The following is a 22,610-nucleotide window of genomic DNA, read 5'->3' as shown; positions in this document are numbered from 1 at the left end:
GGGTCTTGGGTACCAGGGAAGGGGCTGGGTGCCAGGGGTCCAGGGTGCCAGGGAGGGGCCGGGCATTGAGGGTCACGGGTGCCAGGGAGGGGGTTGGGGGTCCCGGGTGCCAGGGAGGGGCAGGGCATCAGGGAAGGGACCAGGCTCTGGGGATCCAAGGTGCCAGGGAGGGCCCGGACATCGGGGTCACGGGTACCAGGGAACGGGTCGGGGTTCTCAAGTGCCAGGGAGGGACTGGGCGTCGACAGTCCCAGGTGCCAGGGAAAGGCTGGGTGTCATGGGTCCTGGGTGTCCTGGTATGGCCGGGCGTCGAGGGTCCCAGGTTGTTGGGTGTCCTGGGTGCCAGGGAGGTGTCAGGCATTGAGGTTTGGGTGCCAGAGAGGGGCCGGGCGTCAGGGGTCCCAGTGACAGGGAAATGGTCAGGCATCTCAGTTGCCAGGGAGGGGCTGGGCGTCTGGGGTCCTGAGAGACAGGGAGGGGCCTGGCGTCGTGGCCACGGGTGCCAGGGAGGGGGTTGGGGGTCCCGGGTGCCAGGGAGGGGTCGGGCATCAGGGGTCTGGGTGCCAGAGACGGCCAGGCTTTAGGGGTCACAGGTTTCAAGGAGGGGTCCACGTGTCAGGGATCCCGGGGCCCAATAGGGAGCCGGGCAATTTGGGTCCCGGGTACCAGGGAAAGGGCTGGTCATCTGGGGTCCAGGGTGCCCGAAAAGAGGCTGGGCATCGTGGGTCATGGGTGCCAGGGAAGGGTCGGGCATCAGGGGGTCACAGGTGCCAGGGAGGGGCTGGGCATCAGGGTCCTGGGTGCAAGGATGGAGGTCGGGCATCATGGGATCCGGGTGCAAGGGAGGGGCTGGGCATAGGGTTCCTGGTGCCAGGGAGGGTCATGCGTGGAGGGTCCCTGGTGCCAGGGAGGGTCAGGCGTCGAGGGTCCTGGGTGCCAGAGAAAGGGCCAGGCATCAAGGTCCTGGGTGCAAGGATGGAGGCCAAGCGTCATGGGTCCCAAGTGAAAGGGAGGGGCGGGACATCGGGTGTCCCGGGTGCAAGGGAGGGGCTGGGCGTCAGGGTTCCTGGTGCCAGGGAGGGTCGGGCGTCGAGGGTCCCGTTTGCCAGGGAAGAGGCCGGGCGTCGGGGCAGTGGGAGCCAGGGAGATCTTGGACGTCGGGAAGAGGTGGGGTGTATGGGGTCATGGGTGCCAGGGAGGGGGTAGGAGGTCCCAGGTAACAGGGAGGGGGACGGGTGTCTGGGATCCCGAGTGACAGGGAGGGGCTGGGCGTCGGGGGTCACGGGTGCCAGGGAAGGGGTCGGAGGTCTCAGGTGCCAGGGAGGTGCTGGGCATCAGGGGCCCCGGGTGCCAGGGAGGGGCTGGGCGTCTGGGGATCGGGGAAGGGGCCGGGCTCTGGGGATCCGTGGTGCCAGGGAGGGGGCCGGATGTCGGGGGTCATGGGTACCAGGGAACGGGTCAGGGTTCTTGGGTGCCAGGGAAGGACAGGGTGTCAACGGTCCCAGGAACCAGGGAAGAGGTTGGGTGTCGTGGGTCCCGGGTGTCCTGGTATGGCCGGGCGTCGGGGGTCCCGGGTGCCAGGGAAGGGGTCCGGGATCCCAGGCAGCTTCCACTGGCTCCGCTTCCTCCCTGTGGGGACCCCCGGGCCCACACACTCACCATGTCGGGGTCCTCAGCTCCTAGGTGCCCGGTGACTCCCAGCTTGTGAAGGTGGAGAGCACAGACCCCGACTTGGCTCTTTAGCTTCGCAACAGCGCAGCCCTCTCCTAGGACCTCGCTCTGCCTAGGAACTCTAAGACCACTGTGACGTCAAGATCCCGCGTGATGACATCACCGTGCCTGATTGGACGGGCGCGCCCACAGCGACACAAAAGACTCAGCCAATCAGCATCCTCCAAGGCGTGGCTCCCTAACCGGTCTGTGCTTGGCGTGAATCAGGAGAGGTGGGAAGCGGCCTCCTGCCCTCCTCCTGGGCTCCTCTCCGCGTGGTGCACCTGCCACCCGCTGGGATCACCCCGGGGTCGCCCCATGCTTCTCGCAGGCGGATCCTGGCTGCAGCTGGCGGTCACCTGCTTCAGGTGAGTTAAAATTCTGCTGGCTTAGGGGCTTTCGCTTTGTATTTCTGCTCATTTTTCTGTTGGGCCATTTGTATCATGTTTTAATATTGATTTGAAGAATGCTTAAAGGCATCACATAATTGAATCCTTTTTTTCCCTCCTGTCAATATATGTTTTCCACTCTGCCTACTGACTTTTAATATCTTCTATTTGTTTCTTGCCAGTGCTTGGTAATCTAGTGGATTTTAAAAATATTGATCTTTCCTGAAAGCTCGTTCAATTCATTTATCAGTTTTTGTTTTTAGATGTTATGGATTCTCTCTAAATAAAGATCTCCAATATACTGAGATTTTATTGCTTAGAAATTGATCTTTACACCTTATTTTTTCCTTTGGTTCTTATTCCCCCTCCCCCTACTACTCCTCCAGTAAGAAGCTGGAGACAAAAAAGAAAGAAAGAAAGAAAGAAAGAAAGAAAGAAAGAAAGAAAGAAAGAAAGAAAGAAAGAAAGAAAGAAAGAAAGAAAGAAAGAAAGAAAGAAAGAAAGAAAGAAAGAAAGAAAGAAAGAAAGAAAGAAAGAAAGAAAGAAAGAAAGAAAGAAAGAAAGAAAGAAAGAAAGAAAGAAAGAAAGAAAGAAAGAAAGAAAGAAAGAAAGAAAGAAAGAAAGAAAGAAAGAAAGAAAGAAAGAAAGAAAGAAAGAAAGAAAGAAAGAAAGAAAGAAAGAAAGAAAGAAAGAAAGAAAGAAAGAAAGAAAGAAAGAAAGAAAGAAAGAAAGAAAGAAAGAAAGAAAGAAAGAAAGAAAGAAAGAAAGAAAGAAAGAAAGAAAGAAAGAAAGAAAGAAAGAAAGAAAGAAAGAAAGAAAGAAAGAAAGAAAGAAAGAAAGAAAGAAAGAAAGAAAGAAAGAAAGAAAGAAAGAAAGAAAGAAAGAAAGAAAGAAAGAAAGAAAGAAAGAAAGAAAGAAAGAAAGAAAGAAAGAAATGTACCACAGCCTGGAATTGAGGATTATTAGGTTCACTAACTGTATGCTAATGCAGACAAGTGCATATGTGAATTTCATATGCCCGAATTTCCAGTATAAACACATTAATTCTATTTGGAATAAATGAGGATGGAATAAAAAAAGATGAATTTGGAGACAGTGGAGTCAGCTGGTTTAGGTTTCTAAAGGGAGAAATCTGTCAATGATCCCGTATTAATTGTGTTGTCTGTTGTAGGATCCTTTTAAACAACCTTGATTAGAGTAAGGAAGCCACAGTTTATTTTTACCAAAAAAATAGTAAGTTTTTTTTTTTTAAATTACATGCTGATTTTTTAAATGCTTTTCAACATTCAATCTAATTGGTCATGTGATTTTCTTGAATTTTTCAACTACCTGGACAATCTACATGGCTTGTTCAAAATGTTACCCCTCTTGCATTTTTCTTCTATCTCACTTGTTATTGAATTTATTTTCATATGTATTTCATTTATTATAAAACTACTAAGGAGATATGCATGTGTTTTTAAAAGACAGGCTTATACATAATTCATATTTCAAGTTCTGATCAATTTGCATTATAATCAATGTAATTCTGGCTTTCTAAAATTGTGAAAATATTCTGTGCTTATTTCTACCTTGGCATGTCTGGGAAATATAAGTGTGTCTGTTTTTTTTTTCTTAAATGTTTGGAATATTTTGTATTTCTATAACTTAAATTTTGTTTCTGTAACTTTTTATTGGTTGGTAGTCTTTAAATTGTGATTCAACTTGCTTAGTTTAATGTAGAGTATTCTATTTTATATTTGTTATATTGGATTTGGGAAATTTATATTTGTGCCGTGGGAATTTGATTTCCAAAATGTAGTAGATTATTATCTCTGGTCAAATTTTACTCCTGAGTTTTACAAAAAATTTTTTCTAGCATCTTGACTAGGCTATATTCTCTGTAAAGACTTGTTTTAATATCTGAAACTGGACATCGGTGTTACTTTTCCCTGTGTTTCCTGTCGCTCCCCCTCTTCGTGGAGGAGTGACACAGGACCCTGCGCTGTTCTTTCGTCTGCTCGGCCCTCCCGGGGTTTGCTGCTGGTTCTTCCCGGGTTGGCTACCGACCCTTCCACCTCCGTGGAAGGGCGGTTCCCCCTGCCACATTCCCCACTTCCGCGGGGGAGCAGCACACCGCCGGCCGGCTCTCTCGGGGGCTGCACAGGTGTTCCTTCAGATAGATGTTCCTCTTAGATGTTCCTGGTGCATGTTGTCTCTCTCCTCCTTTATAGTCCTCTTCCACCAATCCCAACTCTGCTACCCACACGCTGCTCTCCTCCAATCAGGAGCAGGTCCTGCTGCTTATTGGTTGAACTGGAGGCAGCTGTGTAGAAGCTGTTTCCTCCTCTCCCAGCGCCATATTGTGGGAGAGCAGATGTATAGAATAAGTCTTAATTCCAGTAACTTAGTCTAGTCCGAGTTGCTCCCCACAGTTTCCTTAATTACTTTTACTCATGGTTTATTAATTTTGTTAACATTAAAAAGTATATCCGTGTTTGTGGTACTTTTTAATAAGCATTTCACATTATGGAATTTATACACTATGGAATACTACTCAGTGGTAAAAAAAAAATGAAATCCTGTCTTTTGCAACAACATGGATGCAACTAGAGACCATTATCCCTAGTGAAATAAGCCAGTCCCAAAAAGACAAATACTGTGTTTTCCCTAATCTGTCATAACTAACAGAGCATCTAAATGTAATCTGTAGGAGTGAAATTGACATCTTGAGCTTTGATGACTGTTTACAGCCCTTGTCTCTGTAGTTGAGGAATTTTTTTCTCCTCATACTATTTGTTGAACTCTTACTCACTGTAGGGTTAATCTTCTGAGTATAAAGAAAACCGAAAAAAAGCATTTCATATCTCCTGTTATCTTTTTGCTTGTCTTTATTTCATGTAATTTCATGATTTTTTTCTTTTCAATTGTTAAAAGGGAATTGTGATGATTGATTTTTAGTATTTTATTCTAATATACTCACTTAAGGCTATAATTTCTGTATCTATCCCAGCCCATGGATTTCCTCTTCTCTTTCCAAACGCTGTGTGTGCAGACCCTGCAGGCCTCCCAGTGTTTCCACTTGCATGTGCATATTGGCTACATGTGTTTCCATTCCTGTGCCTGATACACAGAACAGATTTTATACATATTCAATGGAAGCCATATTCACAGTTTTAATTGTGATTTTTCCATTGCTCATAATCTATGTTATGATACTCTCTTGCAATTCTGGGTGGTGGGAGCAAGTCACAGCTCCCCATCATCAGCCAAAAAATCGTGAGGTCAAGCAAGTGATTCTTTACAATGTGCTGTGTTGTTGAGCTCTAATGTTCAGTTAGACAAATGTATTGAAGGCTTTTTTTCTTTTAATGATTTTTCCAATTTCTTAAAAAAAACACCACAATGGTAAAACTGAAACCAAGGAGAAATCCTGAGGACCTGTCAGAGACAAAGTAAAACAGGGTAATGGGAAGTCCTGAGGTCTTTGGGCACGTTGGCTTTGACAACAACACACACACACACACACACACACACTCACCCACTGAGCACATCTGTACAAAACATTCTGTGTTAGGAGAAGTAGGGTAAGGTCAAGGGATCAGGAAACACTTTCATATTGGACCAGCCTCCCTTAAGGCTCACTAGCTTGTCCAGCATCCAGCCCCTGAGGCTGGCCAGACTTTGCTATGAGAGACTGGAGTTAAAAATGCAGTTCCAGCCTGTAGACATGAGGATGCTCCCCACTTGGTTATGCACCTGTGCCACAGACTCCTCACAACTCCTACTTGTCTGCCATCTCCTTATTCTCCTGGATGATGTCTTGGGGATGTTGGATGAAGGTTTTCTTTTTTGCTTTCTTCTTTTCCATTTTGTGCTGTCCTTTGTCTTTCCTTCTTAGATTGCTTCTCCTTGTTTTCAGGTTGCTTTGACCTCCACCCTTAATCTTCACCATTCCCAATCCCCTTATGGCTTGTCCCTGGATCCGTGGGTGTCAGACACTCCCAGGCACTCTGGAGTTTCATTTTTTCTTTGCAATTACCACTTGCACTGCTTTTTTGTTTCCCCTTGGAAGTCCTAGAGGCATTTTCTTGGGAACCAGCACCATCTCCACCTTCCTCAGCCTTCAGCTTCTCCTTCTGCTTGCTCCTGGGGGCCTTCGTTGCCAACAGGACCCAGGAAGCTCCTGCTTTGCAGCTCCTGCGATCATTCTTGCTGATCTTGGTGATGTCCATGGCCATTTCTTTCCTGCTTCAGCAACTCCATCAGGACCTTGCCCACCAAGGCCTGCATCTGGTTTTACTCATGGACTAGGTTTTCCCAGGAGGTGGTGGGAACTATTGATTAGAAGGATTGTGCTTCGGAGGCCCATGACCCACTTCTTGGGCTTCTGAGCTGTGGTGCTTCATGCGGCCTCTTTTCTTCTTGCATTGGGAAACATGATCCCTGTTGCCTGTTGGGACTGAGTCTGCTGCTTGACATCTAGGGAATCTGGTGTCCAGAGTAGAGGGAACTGGAAGGTTGATGTCTGACCTGGGAGGAGTCTTTGACACCTGAGAACAGGGCAGGATAAGCCTAGGGTTACTCTCTGTAATTCACTCCCTCCCAGTAGGGTTTGAACCCAAGCTGGGGGCTGAGTTGGCCATCTGGGGCCCTTCCCTCCCTGAAGAACTGTTTCTGCTCTTCTCACTATTGTCAGAGCTCCAGGTCTTTGGTTTTGGGGTTCCCTGAGGGAGGGACTCTGGTCCGCTGGTCCTTGGTTTTACCAAGCTTTTGGTCACTGTTGCCTGGACAGGGGCACTCTGGAGTTCCATCACAGGGAATTTTCCCACAGCACCATCACCCCCCATGAAGACTGGCAGTAGGTGGCTGGGGCTCACTTCATTTCTGGACAAGGATATTCAGGGTAGCTTGGTCAGAAGGAAGGAAAATGGACTCTTGTTTGCCTATTTGTCACCTGCATGGCTGTTGCCTCCTATTTCTTGCCTCTGATACTCAGCGAGACTCCTTGTTGGTGCTGGCCCCAGGGACTGTCTTGGTGGGCAGTGGACACTGCATTGGTTTTGATGGCAGGAGCCAAGGTATGTACTGTCAGGATCATGCCTCCATTCACACGCTTTGGGAAGCTCCTGGCCATGTTCTCTGAGGCCCAGGCATTCCTCAGGAAGCTCCCAGCTTAGGCTTGCACAAGGGGTAGCATCTAGACCAGTTGGATTATGATTAGGGCCAGCAAAATCAGAGGGGTTTAATCACCTGGCTCAAAGACAACTAACTGCTCCCTGAAGCTGCTTTGCCTCTTCTGTCAGGGTTCTGGGATCAGGGTCGTTCTTCTGGAAGTGTGGAAGTTGCTGTCCTTGTCACAGAAGACATGATCCAGCTTCATGGCTGCAGGTGTTTCCCCTTCAATGTCTGCCTCCTCTTCACTGCTCCTCTGAGTTCTTCCAAATCAGAATTCGGGTTGTAGGAACTTGGCCACATGGTTACAGAGTTCAATAAATAGGCCCCTTCAGAGCCAATGTGGAGTAGCAGCATGGAACCTGGACTCAACCACCTGGGTTTTCATTCTGCCTCTGTCATTTACTTGTTCCTTAGGTAACTTATGAATCTCAGTTTTCTCATGTGTAAAATGGAGGTATTAAAAGCTGCAATTCCTAGGATAAATGTGAGAAATAAAGCAGCTAATCTTTCTAAAGTGCTTAAAATAAAGCATACAGGAAAATCTCAATAAGTTTTTGGATCACATTTACTTTATTTGCTGTGGAATGTATTAGTGACCATATATATTGAAATACCACCATTGGTGTTGGGATGGAGTGAGGGATGATGTAAGGTATGATAGGGAGAAATGGCTTCTGATCTTATATGACTTGCAGTTATTTGGGGGAAGTTAGGGCTGAAAAAATAACCAACATTGCCATTAGGTAAGTGACATTTGAAGGAGTGATAGTTTTAACATTTAAGAAACTCAGTACTTTGGGTTTTTAAAATAATTTTTAAACTTATAAAAGTTGAGTAAATTTCATGTATTTCACATATGCAGATTTAGGTGCATTGTGATACTTCCTACTCTACCCTCCCTTATCATTCCTTTCTTACTCTTTCTTTTAATTTTTACAATGACTTACTTTCAGTTTATTTTATAATCATAAGCTTAACCCCCCTCTAACACAAGTAGTAACAAGTCACATGTAACAAGCAGTAAGACGGAGAAACAAACAAAACACTGTTCTTCAAAGGTAGAGACAAGAGCTGTAAACAATAATCAAACCACAAAATGTCCATTTCGCTCATATACATTAAATTTTTGTACTCTGTTAGTTACCACAGATCATGGAAAACATTTTTCTCATTGGGACTGGTTTATTTCACTAGGTATAATGGATTCCAGTTGCAACCATTTTGTTGCAACCAACAAAATTTCATTGTTTTTTATGGCTAAGTAGCATTCCATAGTTTATATGTACCACATTTTCTTTATATAAACATTGGTTGATGAGCATCTGGGTTGATTCTGTATCTTAGCTACTGCAAATTGAGCTGTATTAAACATAGGGGTACAGATAAACTCTCTCATATGCTGCTTTCATTTTTTGGGTAAATTCCCAGAAGTGTGATGGCTGGGTCATATGGTAGATTTGTTTTCAGATTTCTGAGGTATCTTCATACTGTCTTCTACAATGGCGGTACCAGTTTACATTCCCAGCTTTCCCCTGATGTCCTCACACATATTTATGGTTTATTGATTTTAATATAGTAGCTGTTCTAATTGTGATGAGGGAAAACTTCATTGTGGTTTTTGTTCTCATTTCCTTGATGGCTATTATCCTGGGTATTTTTCAGGTGTCTGTTGGCCATTTGAATTTCATCCTTTGAAAAATGCCTGATCGAGTCCTTTACCCATTTCTTAACTGGATTGTTCATTTTCTTTTGATGAGTTTCTTGAGCTCTTATAGGTTATGGATATTAATATCTTATCAGTTGCATAGTTTGCAATATTTTCTCCTGTTCTATCGGTTGCTTCTTCACTTTGCTGTTTCCTTTGCAGTACAGAAGATTCTTAGCCTGATGTAGTCCTATTTGTTTACTTTTGCTTTTATGGCCTGTGCTTCTGGGTCTTCTCAAAGAAGTCTTTGCCTATGCCAAAATTTCTGCAATGTTCCCTAGTAATTTGCTGGTATCAGATCATAGATTCAGATCCCTGATCCATTTGCGTTGATTTTTGTATAACGTATAAGATAGAGGTCTTGTTTCACACTTCTTCATGTGGAGATTCAATCATCTTGCAACACTTTGTTGAAGAGACTGGCCTGGGGGCTGGCACTGTGGCGTAGCTGGAAAAGCCAATGCCTATGTAGTAGGTAAAGCTAACACCTGCAGTGCCAGCATCCCATATGTGCACCAGTTAGTATCCCAGCTGTTCCACTTCTCATCCAGCTCTCTGCTATGGCCTGGGAGAGCAGTGGAGGATGGCCCAAGCCTTTGGGCCCCTGCACCCTTGTGGGAGTCCCAGAGGAAACTCCTGGCTCCTACCTTCAGATCAGAGCAGCTCTGGCCATTGCAGCCAATTGGGGAGTAAACCAGCAGATGGAAGACCTCTCTCTCTCTCTCTCTCTCTCTCTCTCTGTCTCTCTCTCCCTCTCCCTCTCCTTCTCTTGTATGTAATGCTGAATTTCAAATAAATCTTTTTTAAAAAAGAAAGAGAGAGACTGGCCTTTCTTCAAGGATCAATTTTAGTTCCTTTGTCAAAGATTAGTTGGCTATGGAGGTGTGGATTGATTTCTGGGGTTTCTATTCTGTTCCCTTGGTTATATGTCTATTTTTGTGCCTGTACCGGGCTTGTTTTGAACATAAGTGCCTTGCAAGATAACTTGAAGTTTGTTATTGTGATACCTCTGGCTTTTTTTTCTTGTTTACAATTGCTCTAGCTATCTGGGGTCTCTTGTACTTCCACACAAATTTTAGCATTGTTTCCTGTAAATCTGAGAAGAATGTCATTGGTACTTTGATTTGGACCACTTTGAGTTTTTTTTTTTTTTTGCTTATCTGTTTTTAGGATAACTTTGAATATGTAAATTGCTATGGATAGTATGGGCATTTTGATTATGTTAATTCTTCCAATCTACAAGCGTGGAAGGTTCTTCCATTTTTTTGTGTCTTCTTTGATTTCTTGTTTTAATATATTGTAATTTTCATTGTAGAGAACTTTGACATCCTTGTTTAAATTTATTTCAAGGTATTGAAATATTTTGTAGCTATTGTGAATGATATTGATCTTACATGTTCTTTCTCTGCCATGGAATTTTTCTGTGTATACAAAGGGTATTGATATTTGTGTGTTGATTTCATATCTTGCAACTTTACCAAACTCTCTTAAAAGTTTCAGCAGTCTCTTTTTTTAAGATTTATTTATTTACTTTAAAGTCAGAGTACACAGACAGAGAAGGAGAGGCAGAGAGAGAGAGAGGGATAGTGAGAGAGAGAAAGGTCTTCCATCTGATAGTTCACTCCCCAGATGGCTGCAACAGCTGGAGCCGCACCAGTCTGAAGCCAGGAGCCAGGAGTTTCTTCCGGGTCTCCCACATGGGTGTAGGGGCCCAAGGCCTTGGGTCATCTTCTGCTTCTTTCCCAGGCCATAGCAGAGACCTGGATCAGAAGTGGAGCAGCTGGGACTAGAACTGGCACCCATATGGGATGCCAGCACGGCAAGCAGTGGCTTTACCTGCTATGCCACAGCACCAGCCCTGAGTTTCAGCAGTCTCTTAGTGGCGTTTATTTTCAGCTACTTCCCACAGTGTCTCTCACAGTGGAGTTTATTTTCAGCTACTTGAAAAGTTAGATAGAGAAAGAGAAGAGAGAAGGGGAAACAGATCTTTTATTCTCTGGTTCACTTCCTAAATGTCTGCTACAGCCAGGGCTGGTCCTAGCCAAGGCTAGGAGCCAGGATGATGATCTTGGGCTCCCAAATGAGTGAAAGATGCACAAGTATTTGGCATCATCTGCTGTCTCCCAGGATTCATTAACAAGGAGCTGAATCAGAAATAGAGTAGCCAGGGGCCGGGGCTGTGGCATAGCAGGTAAAACCACTGCCTGCACTGCTGGAATCCCATATGGGTGCCAGTTTGAGACCTGGCTGCTTTACTTCTGATCCAGTTCTCTGCTGTAGCCCGGGAAAGCAGTGGAAGATGGCCAAAGTGCTTGGGCTACTGCACCTGTGTGGGAAGACCTGGAGGAAGCTTCTGGCTCCTGGCTTCAGACTGGCCAGGCTCATCCATTGCAGCCATCTGGGGAGTGAACCATTGGATGGAAGACCTCTCTCTCTCTCTCTCTCTCTCTCTCTCTCTCTCTCTCCCTACCTCCCTCCCTCCCTCCCTCCCTCCCTCCCTCCTTCTGTCTCTCTGTAGCTCTGCCTTTCAAATAATAAATAAATCTTTAAAAAAAAAGAAAGAAAAAGAGTAGCCAGGACTTCAGTCAGCACTCCAGTATTGGATACAGGTGTCTCTAGTAGTGTCCAGCTTGCTGTGCCACAAGGCCTGTGCCAGAATTCTTTTAACTCTATTTTCTCACAATTTTTTGAAGTATCCTCAGATATATGTGTGTGTAATGTATGTATATATGTGATAGCAAAAGCAGATATATATATATATAAACATGTATATTAAGACACTAAGACAAAGAACAAGTCATTTCAATATACATCTTTCAAATTAAGAGTCAGAGAACAATTTTATCCTCTAATCTAGACAGGTTGGGGTAAATAATAGTAAAACAAATCCTTCTATTCATCGGAAAACATATACCTCTCTGAAGACTTACATATTTTTAAAAAAAGTTATGAGGAATTACATTTAATTTTACAATCTAAATCCTTTGATGGTATTCACAGGGACTGAAAAGACAGCCCTTGGATGAATGCTATAATTGCATAGGGACCTTTTGAGAGATACAGTTAATTTAGAAAATGGCAAAGACATGAGCCCCTGGGGTGGGGTGGGGGTATAGGTTGAAGAAGGTTTCTCTGATGAACTGATAGGAGTATAGTTCCTTGCCTCATCCCTCTCCATCTTTATATCTGTGAAACCAACATCAAATTTACTGCTCCCACCACACCCACATAAAATGGCAGCAAATGCGTGGCAAACTCTTACAGAAATTCTATTTCAAAAAGAGGGGAATGGAGAGCATAAAGAAGTGACTAGAAATTCAGACCTCAGCAAATGCTGGGTCTTTATTTTTTAAGACTTATTTGAAAAGCAGTTACAAAGGGAAGAATGGGGGTGGGGGAGAGAGATGTCTTCCATCTGCTAGTTCACTCCCAGAATTGCCGAAATGCCCAAGGCCCAGACCGGCCAGAGCCAAGATCCAGGAATTTCTTTCCAGTCTCGCACGTGGGTGCAGGGATCAAAGTACTTGGGCCATCCTCAGCACCTTTCACAGATGCAATGGCAGGGAGCAGGATCAGAAGTGGAGCAGCTGGGACATGAACCAGCACCCATAAGGGATGCCAGCACATCAGGCCATGGCCTAACCCACTGAGGCACAGTGCCAGGCCCTGTTGGGCCTTTTTTGATGAAGATTCAGTAGGAGAGAAAAGCAAAGTAGAATCCAGGAGTAACAAAATATCGAAATCACTAAAACTAGAGTCCTGATTAGATTAATGTGAGGGTCATCTCTCCAAAGGCTGCCTCAAAGAAAAAGATAAAAATTATGTTTAGCTATTGAAAATAAGACAAAATTAAGTGAAGCTTTATGGATGTACTGGACAGAAGGAAAGATTAATATAAATTTGACTAGGAGCTGGCCCTGTGGTGTAGCAGGTTAAGCTGCCACCTTCAGTGTCAGTATCCCATATTCGCGCTGGTTCTAGTCTGGACTGTTCTGCTTCTGATCCAGCTCTCTGCTATGGCCTGGGAAAGCAGTAGAAGATGGCCCAAGTGTTTGAGTCCCTGCACCCATGTGGGAAGACCTGGAGGAAGCTTCTGGCTACTGGCTTTGGATTGGTGCAGCTCCAGCCGTTGCAGCCAGTTGGGGAGTGAACCAGTGGATGAAAGACCTCTCTCTCTCTCTGCCTCTCCTTCTCTCTCTGTGTAACTCTGACTTTCAAATAAATAAATAAATCTTTAAAAATAATAAATAAAATATAAATTAGACTACATCAAATGAAAATATTATACCAGTATCAAGTCTAGACAGATACGTACTTTATTTTTCCATAATGTTTTTGACTCTGTGACACCTCACAATTTAACAGGCACTTGAGACTGAGCAGCTGTGCCACCATGTAACAAGTAACCACCAGTTAGTCACTCCTCAATTCCATTGTCACATTCCAGGCTGCACAGGTGCATGCCACCCTGCTTCTCCACCTTCCCCCAAGTAATGTGTGGTTCTGAGTACAGTAAACCAATAAATGTAAAATAAAGCTTTAACGAAACAGTGTAATTTAGTGCCAAAATTCTGCGCAGCAAGTAGGGTCAGTCAAGGAAGCCCTTTCCTGGCCACGGGGTTCTCAGACAGACTTCCTCTACCAAGCCTGGCAGCCAGTCCCATGGGGAGGTCAGGCGCGAAGTCACCAATGAATCAAAGAGCTCAGCACACAGCATGGCAGGTGCTACTTTCTCTGTCCAGTTTGGCTCTGTTGTGTCTCCCTGTGGCATGCTCGCAGCTCCACAGGCCTCTGATCTACCTGGCAGGGCAGTTTCACAGGGGCCAAGTGCTCCTGCCCGCCCCTGTGTGGGAGTGACAGTGTGAGGTGAAGCAGTGTTGGCCTACTTGCCACCCTCAGAATCGGGGCCCTGTATCTCTGCAGGATGCCTGGGCACAGTGGTCGTCTCACTTCTCACCAAGGTCCACATGGCCACCCTGTCCCTAACCGGCTGTTACAGCACCACAGTGACCACCATATCTGCATAGCAGAGAGGCAGGAGCTAAGAGTTTGGGGTTCCCTTCTCTGTGAGTATCCTCCGTGCCCACGTCTCTGCCCCATAATTTTGCTTCTTACTCCCTAAATGGTTTAATAGTGACTGGGGCAGGACAGAGGAGCAGGGAGCCTGTGGCTTGCAGAGACCCAACCTTGGCATGCACTGACATTCTAAATGGTCTGTTCATGTCCTCTGGGACCTTTGCTGATCTTCCATCTGATGGTCCACTCTCCAAATGGCCACGATGGCCAGGACTGGGCCATACTGAAGCCAGGAGCCAAGAACTCTATCCACTCTAATATATTAGGATATTTTATTATGAGAAGATAGGATTGCTTTCTGATCTCCTAGATAAGAATGATAATCAAAATGAAAGTATCTACAATGTCTCACCTTTTTTTTTGACAGGCAGAGTGGATAGAGAGAGACAGAGAGAAAGGTCTTCCTTTTTCCATTGGTTCACCCTCCAATGGCTGCCACAGCTGGCGTGCTGCAGCTGGCGCACCGCACTGATCCAAAGGCAGGAGCCAGGTGCTTCTCCTGGTCTCCCATGGGGTGCAGGGCCCAAGCACTTGGGGCATCCTCCACTGCCTTCCCGGGCCACAGCAGAGAGCTGGCCTGGAAGAGGGGCAACCGGGAAAGAATCCGGCACCCCAACCGGGACTAGAACCCGGTGTGCCGGCGCCGCTAGGTGGAGGATTAGCCTATTGAGCCACAGCGCCGGCCTCATTTTGTTTTAAATATTTGCCAAATTGCATATTTAAATATTTGCCAAATCGGTAGTTTTTGTTTTTGGTTTTTTTTTTTTTTTTTTTTTTTTTTTTTTTTTGGGACAGGCAAAGTTAGACAGTGAGAGAGAGAGACAGAGAGAAAGATCTTCCTTCCATTGGTTTACCCCTGAAATGGCCCGTACATCTGGCACCCTGTGCTGATCCGAAGCCAGGAGCCAGGTGCTTCCTCCTGGTCTCCTATGCAAGTGCAGGCCCAAGCACTTGGGCCATCCTCCACTGCACTCCCGGGCCACAGCAGAGAGCTGGACTGGAAGAGGAGCAACCGGGATAGAATCCGGTGCCCCAACTGGGACTAGAAACGGGGTGCTGGTGCCGTAGGCGGAGGATTAGCCTAGTGAGCTGTGGCACCAGCTGAATTGGTAGTTTTTTAAACAGATGCAATATCGTTTGTATACACAATTCTAAAAGCATAATGATATATCCTTCTTCTCGCTCTCCCACTCTTCTTCCTTGTATTTTTTCTTTAGTTTTTGAGATAACATTTTAAATACACTTTACAGTAAAAAAAAGTCTTAATATTCACCAAAGAAAAGTTTAACAAATAAAATGCAAAAAGACCCTAGTTTAGTGGGAATATAGTGAATGGCTATAAACAATATTTAAAAATGAAGACATCAAATGAGAAACTAATATGTGTCCTAATTCCTTTACAAAAAGTCTCATGGGAAATCTTTCATTATTTACCAAATATCAGTGCAAAAACATCTATTTATATGATCTCTAAACAAATGGATTGTGTGTAATAAAGTAGAAGTTTTCTCAAGTTTTCTTGACAGTCTCACATAAAAACTGTTTAATAAATGTAAACAACTTCAACCCCCTTGTAAATTTTAGAAATTGTTAGGCAGTCTACACTGTTTCTAGTTAATAATTCCACATACTAGAACTACTGGGGTATTTCCTAGAAAGCTACTCAGAAAGGCCAGGTCCTGGAACTGAGACCCTGTTTCCTGCATGGGAAGAAAGGAGAATTGGGGACCCCATAGACGACAGCTCCTCACATGCAGTGCATAAAGCCCACACACACAGCACTGCTGCTCCCTAGTGACCACTCTGTTCACACTGCACAATCAGGGAGATGCGGGGCTGCTGCCACTCAGCTCCCCACAGATGGCTCTGGGGCCCAGACTTCTCTGCTAACAGGGAAGGGGCAGGGTGCCTGGGTCCTGGGTGCCAGTCCAGGCCCCACCCTGTAGACCACAGGGAACCCAGGGAAGTGCTGTGCTGACAGTGAGATGGGGCCCAAGGTTCCAGAGACACCCTCTGGGAGCCCACGTCCTGCCATCAGGTACCACCAGCTTCCCCTTCCCCCACTCTGGACACCTGGCCACACACACTCACCATTCCCGGGCATCCAAGATGGGCTGTGTTGTGGTGGACAAGGTCAGAGAACAGCGGATGCCACACAGGGCCTCGAGTCTCCCAGCGGCCGAGACCCTCCTTGGACCTCTCTCCTCCAGAAATTTAGAACTCTGTGGTGTCACAATCCAGTGTGATTATGTGGCAGTGACGTCACTGCGCCTGATCGGACAGCTCACATAGCTGTCAGCACACAGGACTCAGAAGATGCAACAAATCAGCATCGTTCACAGCAGGGACGGGAACTCCAGGCCACTCCAGATAAGTAGAGAGGTGAGGTCTGGGTTCAGGGGCCAAGGGCCTCCTCCAGGGCTGCACCCTTTCACCAGCAGGATCCTGACACCTGCTGGGACCCTCCTGCCTCCCCACGGGTCTTCCTGGGAGAATCCCACCTGGAGGCTGCAGTAACCTGCTTAGGTGAGTTAGAGAGTATTGGCTATTTATTGGCTTTGGTCTTTTTCATTTTCTTCATATTGCTGACTCATTTCTCTGTGGGGTTTTTAATATTGAGAATATTTACAGATATTACAAAGTCAATCCTTTTTTCATCTCTCCTAGATATTTGTTTTCTAGTCTGCCTCTTGACCTTTAATATTATTTTCTGTATGTTTCTTGCTGGTACTTAGTAATTAGTGGATTTTATGCATTAATCTTTCCAGTAATATTGTTAAATTTATTTATCAGTTGTATTTATTATTAGATTTTATGAATTATTTAGGTGCTTAAGTGTCATCCTATATAATTCTTTGTGTGTATGTGTATATATATATATATACACAATTTCATTCCTTATAAATTAAACTTCACACATTTTTTGCCATTTTATTTCCCTGATTACCCTTACAATAGAAAATTGAAAAGAAAGAGTGGTGGCGTCTGGGTGTAGGCTTACATCCAGGGAAAAGCTTTCAATGATTCTGTATTAGTTGTGTTGGTTTTTGTAGGTTTCTTTTAATCTTGATCAGACTGAAGAAGTTACTTTCTGCTTGTTTTCACTGATATAAGGTTTTTTTATTAGATGCTGAGTTTTATTAAATATTTTCAACATGTAATCTAAACAATCACATGATTGTCTTTTTGCATTTTTCACCTATTTGGATGGCTTTTTTGGGAACCTTGACAACTCTTGTATTTTTTTATTATCTCTTGCTTGTAATTGACCTATTATGTTTTCCTATATCATTTCATTTATTGTAATAATACTTAGCCGCCTGGTGAGTCATGGGCTGGCAGTTGTGGTTCGCCGGGACCAGGAGGCCAGGGCGGGGTCCCAGCCTGGCTCCCCGTGACCCCTTGCGGTCAGGGCAGGGCAGGCTCCCCAGGTGCGCACGGCCTCACCAGGCAGTGGCCAAGATGGGGACGCGCCTTGTGATGGCCTTGTCTGCCACCTGCAGGCATGGGCTCCAAGGCCAAGAAGCGCGTGGTGCTGCCCACGGTGGAGCAGATCCTGGAGGACATGAGCAGGGCACTGGCCCAAGACCCTGTCTTCACCGCGCTGGCCCTGGAAGGTAGGGGGCTCGGGCCGGGGCAGGGCAGGGGGTGGACCCGAGGCCCCAGGAGCGGTGGCTGGGCAGGACCTTGGGTCCTGTGCTGCATGGGCCTGGGGCCGAGGAAGGCATTGGCACCATTAACGGAAGGGGAGCGTGCCATGGGACAGGGGCCATGGTGGAGGTCACAGGGGTCTCCGACCCGGCCTGGGGTGGAGCTGAGAAGTGGGGTGTGCAAGGACAGGGTTCCGCATGCAGAATCGGCGTGGACTCTGTGGTGCTCAGCTGTACTGAGCCCTGGGCCCAGATGGACCCAGAGTGCCGGCCCCGCCCTCCCCAGACACGCCCAGTGGACCGAGGCCAGAGGATTCTATGGGAACCTACTGTGCTTTCTCTTTCTTTCTTTTTTGAAAAAGACATTAGAGACAGAGGGAGATCTGTCCACTGGTTCACTTCCCAAATGGCTGCAGCAGCAGGAACTGGGCTGACCAGGAGCCAGGAGCTCCATCCGGGTCTCCCACGTGGGTGCAGGGGCCCAAGCACTTGGGGCATCCTCCACTGCTCTCCCAGGGCACAGCAAAGAGCTGGATCAGAAGTGGAGCAGCCGGGACTTGAACTGGCACCCCTATGGGATGCCAGAGTCCCAGGCAGCAGCTTTACTGCTACACCAGAGTGCTGGCCCTGGGAGCCTACTTTTTAGAATTAAGTTATACTGGGGCCCTGTGCCTTCGTGGGACCCGGAGGGAGCACCTGGCTCTGGCCTGGCCCAGCCCTGGCTGTTGTGGCCGTTTGGGGAGTTAACCACAGATAGAGGATCTCTCTCTCCCTCTCTCCCTCTTTCTCTCTCTCTCCCTCTCTCTCTCTCTCCCCCTCCCTCCTTCCCTGTTCTCTCCCTCTCTCCCTCTCTCTCTCTCTCCCCCTCCCTCCTTCCCTGTTCCCTCCATCTCTCCCTCTCTCTCTCTCTCTCTCTCTCTCTCTCTCTCTCTCTCTCTCTCTCTCCTCTGTCAGATGAATTAAACAACCCCAGCTGTACTACCACATTCTGTGCCGTGCTCTGTGTGACGCAGGGTTGCTCAGCATCGCCATGGGCTGCTGCCGTCTGCCGGAGGTTCTGTGGGACAGGGCACCTGGCGGAACTCGGGCTGAGCTGTGTTTCAGTCACCGGCTGCCTTTTGTCTGTTGCGAGTCTCCTGTAGCGAGCAGGTGTCCGGCCGAGGTTCGAGGCCAGGTTCCCGGCCATGGCCAGGGAGGAGCTGGCGGCTGTAGCGCCACAGGAGCGGACCCACTCCCTCCTTTCAGCAAAATGTGTTTGCTGACCAGGTGGGGCCAGGCTGCCTGTCTTCCTGCTGCTGCTCCAGCCCTGGAGGAGGGACCTGGACCACATGGGAGGTCATGGACCACATGTGTGGGGGGGTCGTGGACCATGTGTGTGTTTGTGTGGGATTGTGGGCCACGTGTGTGTGTGTGGATTGTGGACCACTTGTGTGGGGTCTGCACCAGGTGTGTGTGGGGGTCATGGACCGCATGGGGGGATCGTGGACCATGTGTGTTGGCACACTGCTGTCCCATCGCTGCCTCTGAGGGTCATGGCCATGCTCCCCTACAACCCCCCATGCAGTCTCGCTCGGGGTGCATCTTCCTAGGAAGTGCCACAGCCCATTTGGCAAAAAAAAACAAATTACATTCTGCTGCCTCAGGCTGACCTGGGCCCTTCTTCCCTGGCCAGGGCGCCAGCTGGGCTGTGTGGGTGCCCAGGACTGCTCCCCCCACAACAGGCCCTGTCCATCTCTCGGAGCCACCCTTGGCCCTGGCCTTCCTCAGGGACAGGGCCCTGAGAGGGCCGGGTCTGTGGCGTAGGGGGCGAAGCCGCCACCTGTGATCTGGGCTGCAGGGCATCTGATCCGGTTCCCTGCTGGTGGCAGCCGGCAGCCCTGGTGTGGGCCCTGCTGTTTCCATCATTGCTGAGGAGAGCATTTCTAGAACAATCTGATAGACGAGCACAGCAGGAATGTGGGAACCCAGAGCTCCATGTGGGTGGCAGGGACCCCGCTATTGAGATTGGTGTGCTTCGGCTGGCATGTGAGGTGCCAGGTCATGTATGGGCCCCCAAGAGTGACTGTGGGGCGCCCAGGCCGCCAGGGTGGGCTTGTGCTGTACAGGGGTCTACAGGCACCCGCGTCCCCAGGCTGGGCTCCCTCCTGCTGGGTGGCTCTGGTCTCGGGGGTTCCCTCACGACTGACTCTTCCTCATGCTGTCCCAGACCTCCCAGGAGACCCCAGGAAGAGTGAGGACCCTGAGGCTCAGCAGGAGTGGCAGTACCAGCAGTGCCGGGCCTAGATGGCTGCCAAAGCACAGCTGCAGCGGGCAGGCAAGGGGCTGAGGCAGCAATACCAGGGCCTGCGGTGAGCCAGTGCTGAGCTGGAGCTGGACATTTGCCACGTGATGTGCACGGTGCTGCCTGGTGCCTCCTCCAGCTGACCTGAGCCCTTCCCCACCCTGGGCCCAGGCTGGACTCTGTATGGGTGCCTGAGACCACCTCCCACCAGCGGACCCTGTGTGGGCACCTGGGACCACCTCCCCCCAGCGGACCCTGTGTGGGCACCCAGGACCAGCTCCCCCCAGCGGACTCTGCCCATCTCATGGGGCCACTCTGTGCTCCGTTGCCTGGCGGTAGCCCGGCGCACCACTCCCTGGCCGAGAGGGGGAGCCAGCTGTCCTGGCGGGGGCTGGCAGGCCTCATGTTGCCACTCCTGGGCAGGAGCCACCCCTTCGTCACCGTGGGAGAGGCTGATGCAGCGGACAGCAGAGTGGCCACAGGCCAGGAGCTGGACGCCCTCCCTGGGACAGAGGCCACGCCGGCCCCCGGTTCTCTGCGTCCTGAGGGGCAGGGCCGAGCCCCAGGGCCACAGGAGTTTCTCTTCTGCTGCCTGAGCCTCAGAGACCCCAGCCACAGCCGCTCAGCCGGGGCAGAGACCCCCCCCCCAGCCCACTGGGCACTGTCGGGCCTGACAGAGCCTGGGCCACAGCCAAGGAAGGAGCCGGACAGAGACGCCCCAGTGGGACAGTCTTCCCGGGCCAGCGGGGACCCCTGGCCTCCCTGCTCGTGGCCAGTGTGGGAGGCCCACCCCGCCCCACTTATGCAGCAAGAGGCGACTGGACAGCTCCATTTATTAAAGCTGTGGGACATGGGTGCGGGGGGTCGTGGTCCTTCTGCGAACCCGCAGCTTTACATGGGGTGCTGGCGGGGGGGCGCTGTGCTAAGTACACGTGGGACAGATGCTGCGGGGCATGAGGAACAGGTGGGTGGGCGGAGGGAAGGCTGCCAAGTGGCCGCCCATTCTGAGTGGCCCTGGGAATGGCTGGGGGGGGGTACTGGTGTCCAGGGTCAGGGGCTGGGCAAGACCCGGTCCCCAGGACAGGGCCTGCAGCCCCGCCTCAGCTCCATTGCCCAAAGGTCACTCTGTGATCTCCCCACGCTGGGCGGGGTGAGCTGTGCCTGCGTTTCCCCCTCACTGCTCTGGGAGCAGCCCTGAGCCCCAGGCCTGGGGACACCCAGCAGTCCCTGTGTGCAGAGGCCTCAGGCACTGCCTCACCCCTGCTGCTGGTCATCTCCTGGCCGGCTGCCCCAGGCTCCCCAGGACCCCTGCTTGGCAGCCGTGGCCTAGAAGGAAGTGCGTGGCACCTGGGGTGCACCCCGGAGCTTGGGGACCACCCCTGCTCCTCCTGGGCTGTGTCCTGTGGGGCACGGGTGGGGCCTGAAGGGGTGCCCGCTCGGGCGGCTGCCTGCGGCTGTCTGGCCAAGGCCCAAGGGTGTGGAGCACAGGATACAGCAGGTGAAGCCCCCTCCTGGGGGATGGGGTGAGGGGGTAGCCCTGCTGGGCAGCCACCTGCAGGTTCCCTTCCCCCAGCTGGATTCTGCAGGAAAGAGGTCGCCGGCTCTCTCTGCAGCGCGCTCCTCTGTGGAGGTGGGCAGGGCCGCGGGGCCCCCTCTCCTGCTGCATTCAGGCTCCTGGGGTGTGATGAGGCTCCGGTCCCTGGGCTGTGATGGCCCTGGGGTCCCGTGGTCCTTGTGCTGTCCACGTGGTCCATGCAGAGGAAGCTGGGAGGGAGGCATAGAGCGAGGCGCCCTTCTGCCCCATGCCTGCCTTGCCCACTGTGCCTTGGCCGGGCAGTGGCATCCCAGGGCAGCAGGGTTAGCCCAACCCCAGCATCCCCGGAGGAACCCCGTCCCTCTCACAAGCTTGCTGTCCTCCAGCCTCCCCCTGTGGGTGGGTGAGGGTCCAGGGTAGCCTGACAGCCCCCTCCCCTCCCTGCCACCTTTCCCTCGGGCCCCCCGGGGCGCTGTCTGGGCTCCAGCCCACACCCCTGCTCCCCCAGCTGAGGCTGGGAGGGGAAACCAACTGGTGGAGCCCTCATTAAGGAATTAGCAGGAGCAGTAATTACAGGCTCCTGTTCTGCTCAGTGGTGACAGCCCCAGCCCGCCTCCTGAGCCTGCTCCCTCCCCTCGGCCGGGTGAGCCTTGGGGTTGCAGCAGTGGCTCCCCGGGGTCGCCTCTAGGGCGGGCACTTGCACCCCATTCCCTTCTGAGAGGAGGCCTTGGCGAGGTGAGGCCGCGGTGAGCTGGCCTGCTAGGCGCATCTGCACAGCATCCGCCAGGCTGGCGGGGGCCTACTCCAGGAGGCTGGCGGGGGCCTACTCCAGGAGGCCGGCGGGGGCAGGGGCTGGGGCCTTCTCCCAGGCAGAGTCCATGGTGGCCATGGCCGCCGCCATGGGGCTGGGGACATAGTTGACGGGCGGGACACGTGCTGCGTGGCTCGGGGAGCCATGCCAGCTGGCAGGGAAGCCCCCCCACAGCGATACCCAAGCCCTCGTGGGCGAAGGGTGAAGGGCGCGGAGGCAGGGCCCTTGTCCGGCACCGGCCCATGCATGTCGCTGCCCAGGAGGGCGGCCGGGGCGCCGGTTGGGGCGGGGGGCTGC

The 22,610-nt window shown here is 49.9% G+C and overlaps 1 long non-coding RNA gene and 1 other non-coding gene across 2 annotated transcripts in view; both read left to right on the top strand.

Moving 5' to 3' along the window:
- LOC149121322 (uncharacterized) overlaps positions 1-20,723 on the top strand; it is a 36,769-nt gene extending 16,046 nt beyond the window's left edge. Inside the window, exons 2-4 of the long non-coding RNA XR_016223704.1 lie at positions 1,677-2,078; positions 17,541-17,654; positions 19,894-20,723. This is a non-coding gene — a long non-coding RNA (uncharacterized LOC149121322). The remainder of the gene's footprint in view (positions 1-1,676; positions 2,079-17,540; positions 17,655-19,893) is intronic.
- LOC100347036 (uncharacterized) overlaps positions 1-22,610 on the top strand; it is an 876,288-nt gene that overhangs the window by 700,078 nt on the left and 153,600 nt on the right. The window lies entirely within an intron of this gene.

The sequence above is a fragment of the Oryctolagus cuniculus genome, chromosome 17, assembly GCF_051225735.1.
Source record: "Oryctolagus cuniculus isolate XC-2025 breed Fujian yellow rabbit chromosome 17, ASM5122573v1, whole genome shotgun sequence".
Classification (NCBI taxonomy): Eukaryota; Metazoa; Chordata; class Mammalia; order Lagomorpha; family Leporidae; genus Oryctolagus; species Oryctolagus cuniculus.
This window is presented reverse-complemented; position numbering and strand designations above follow the sequence as displayed.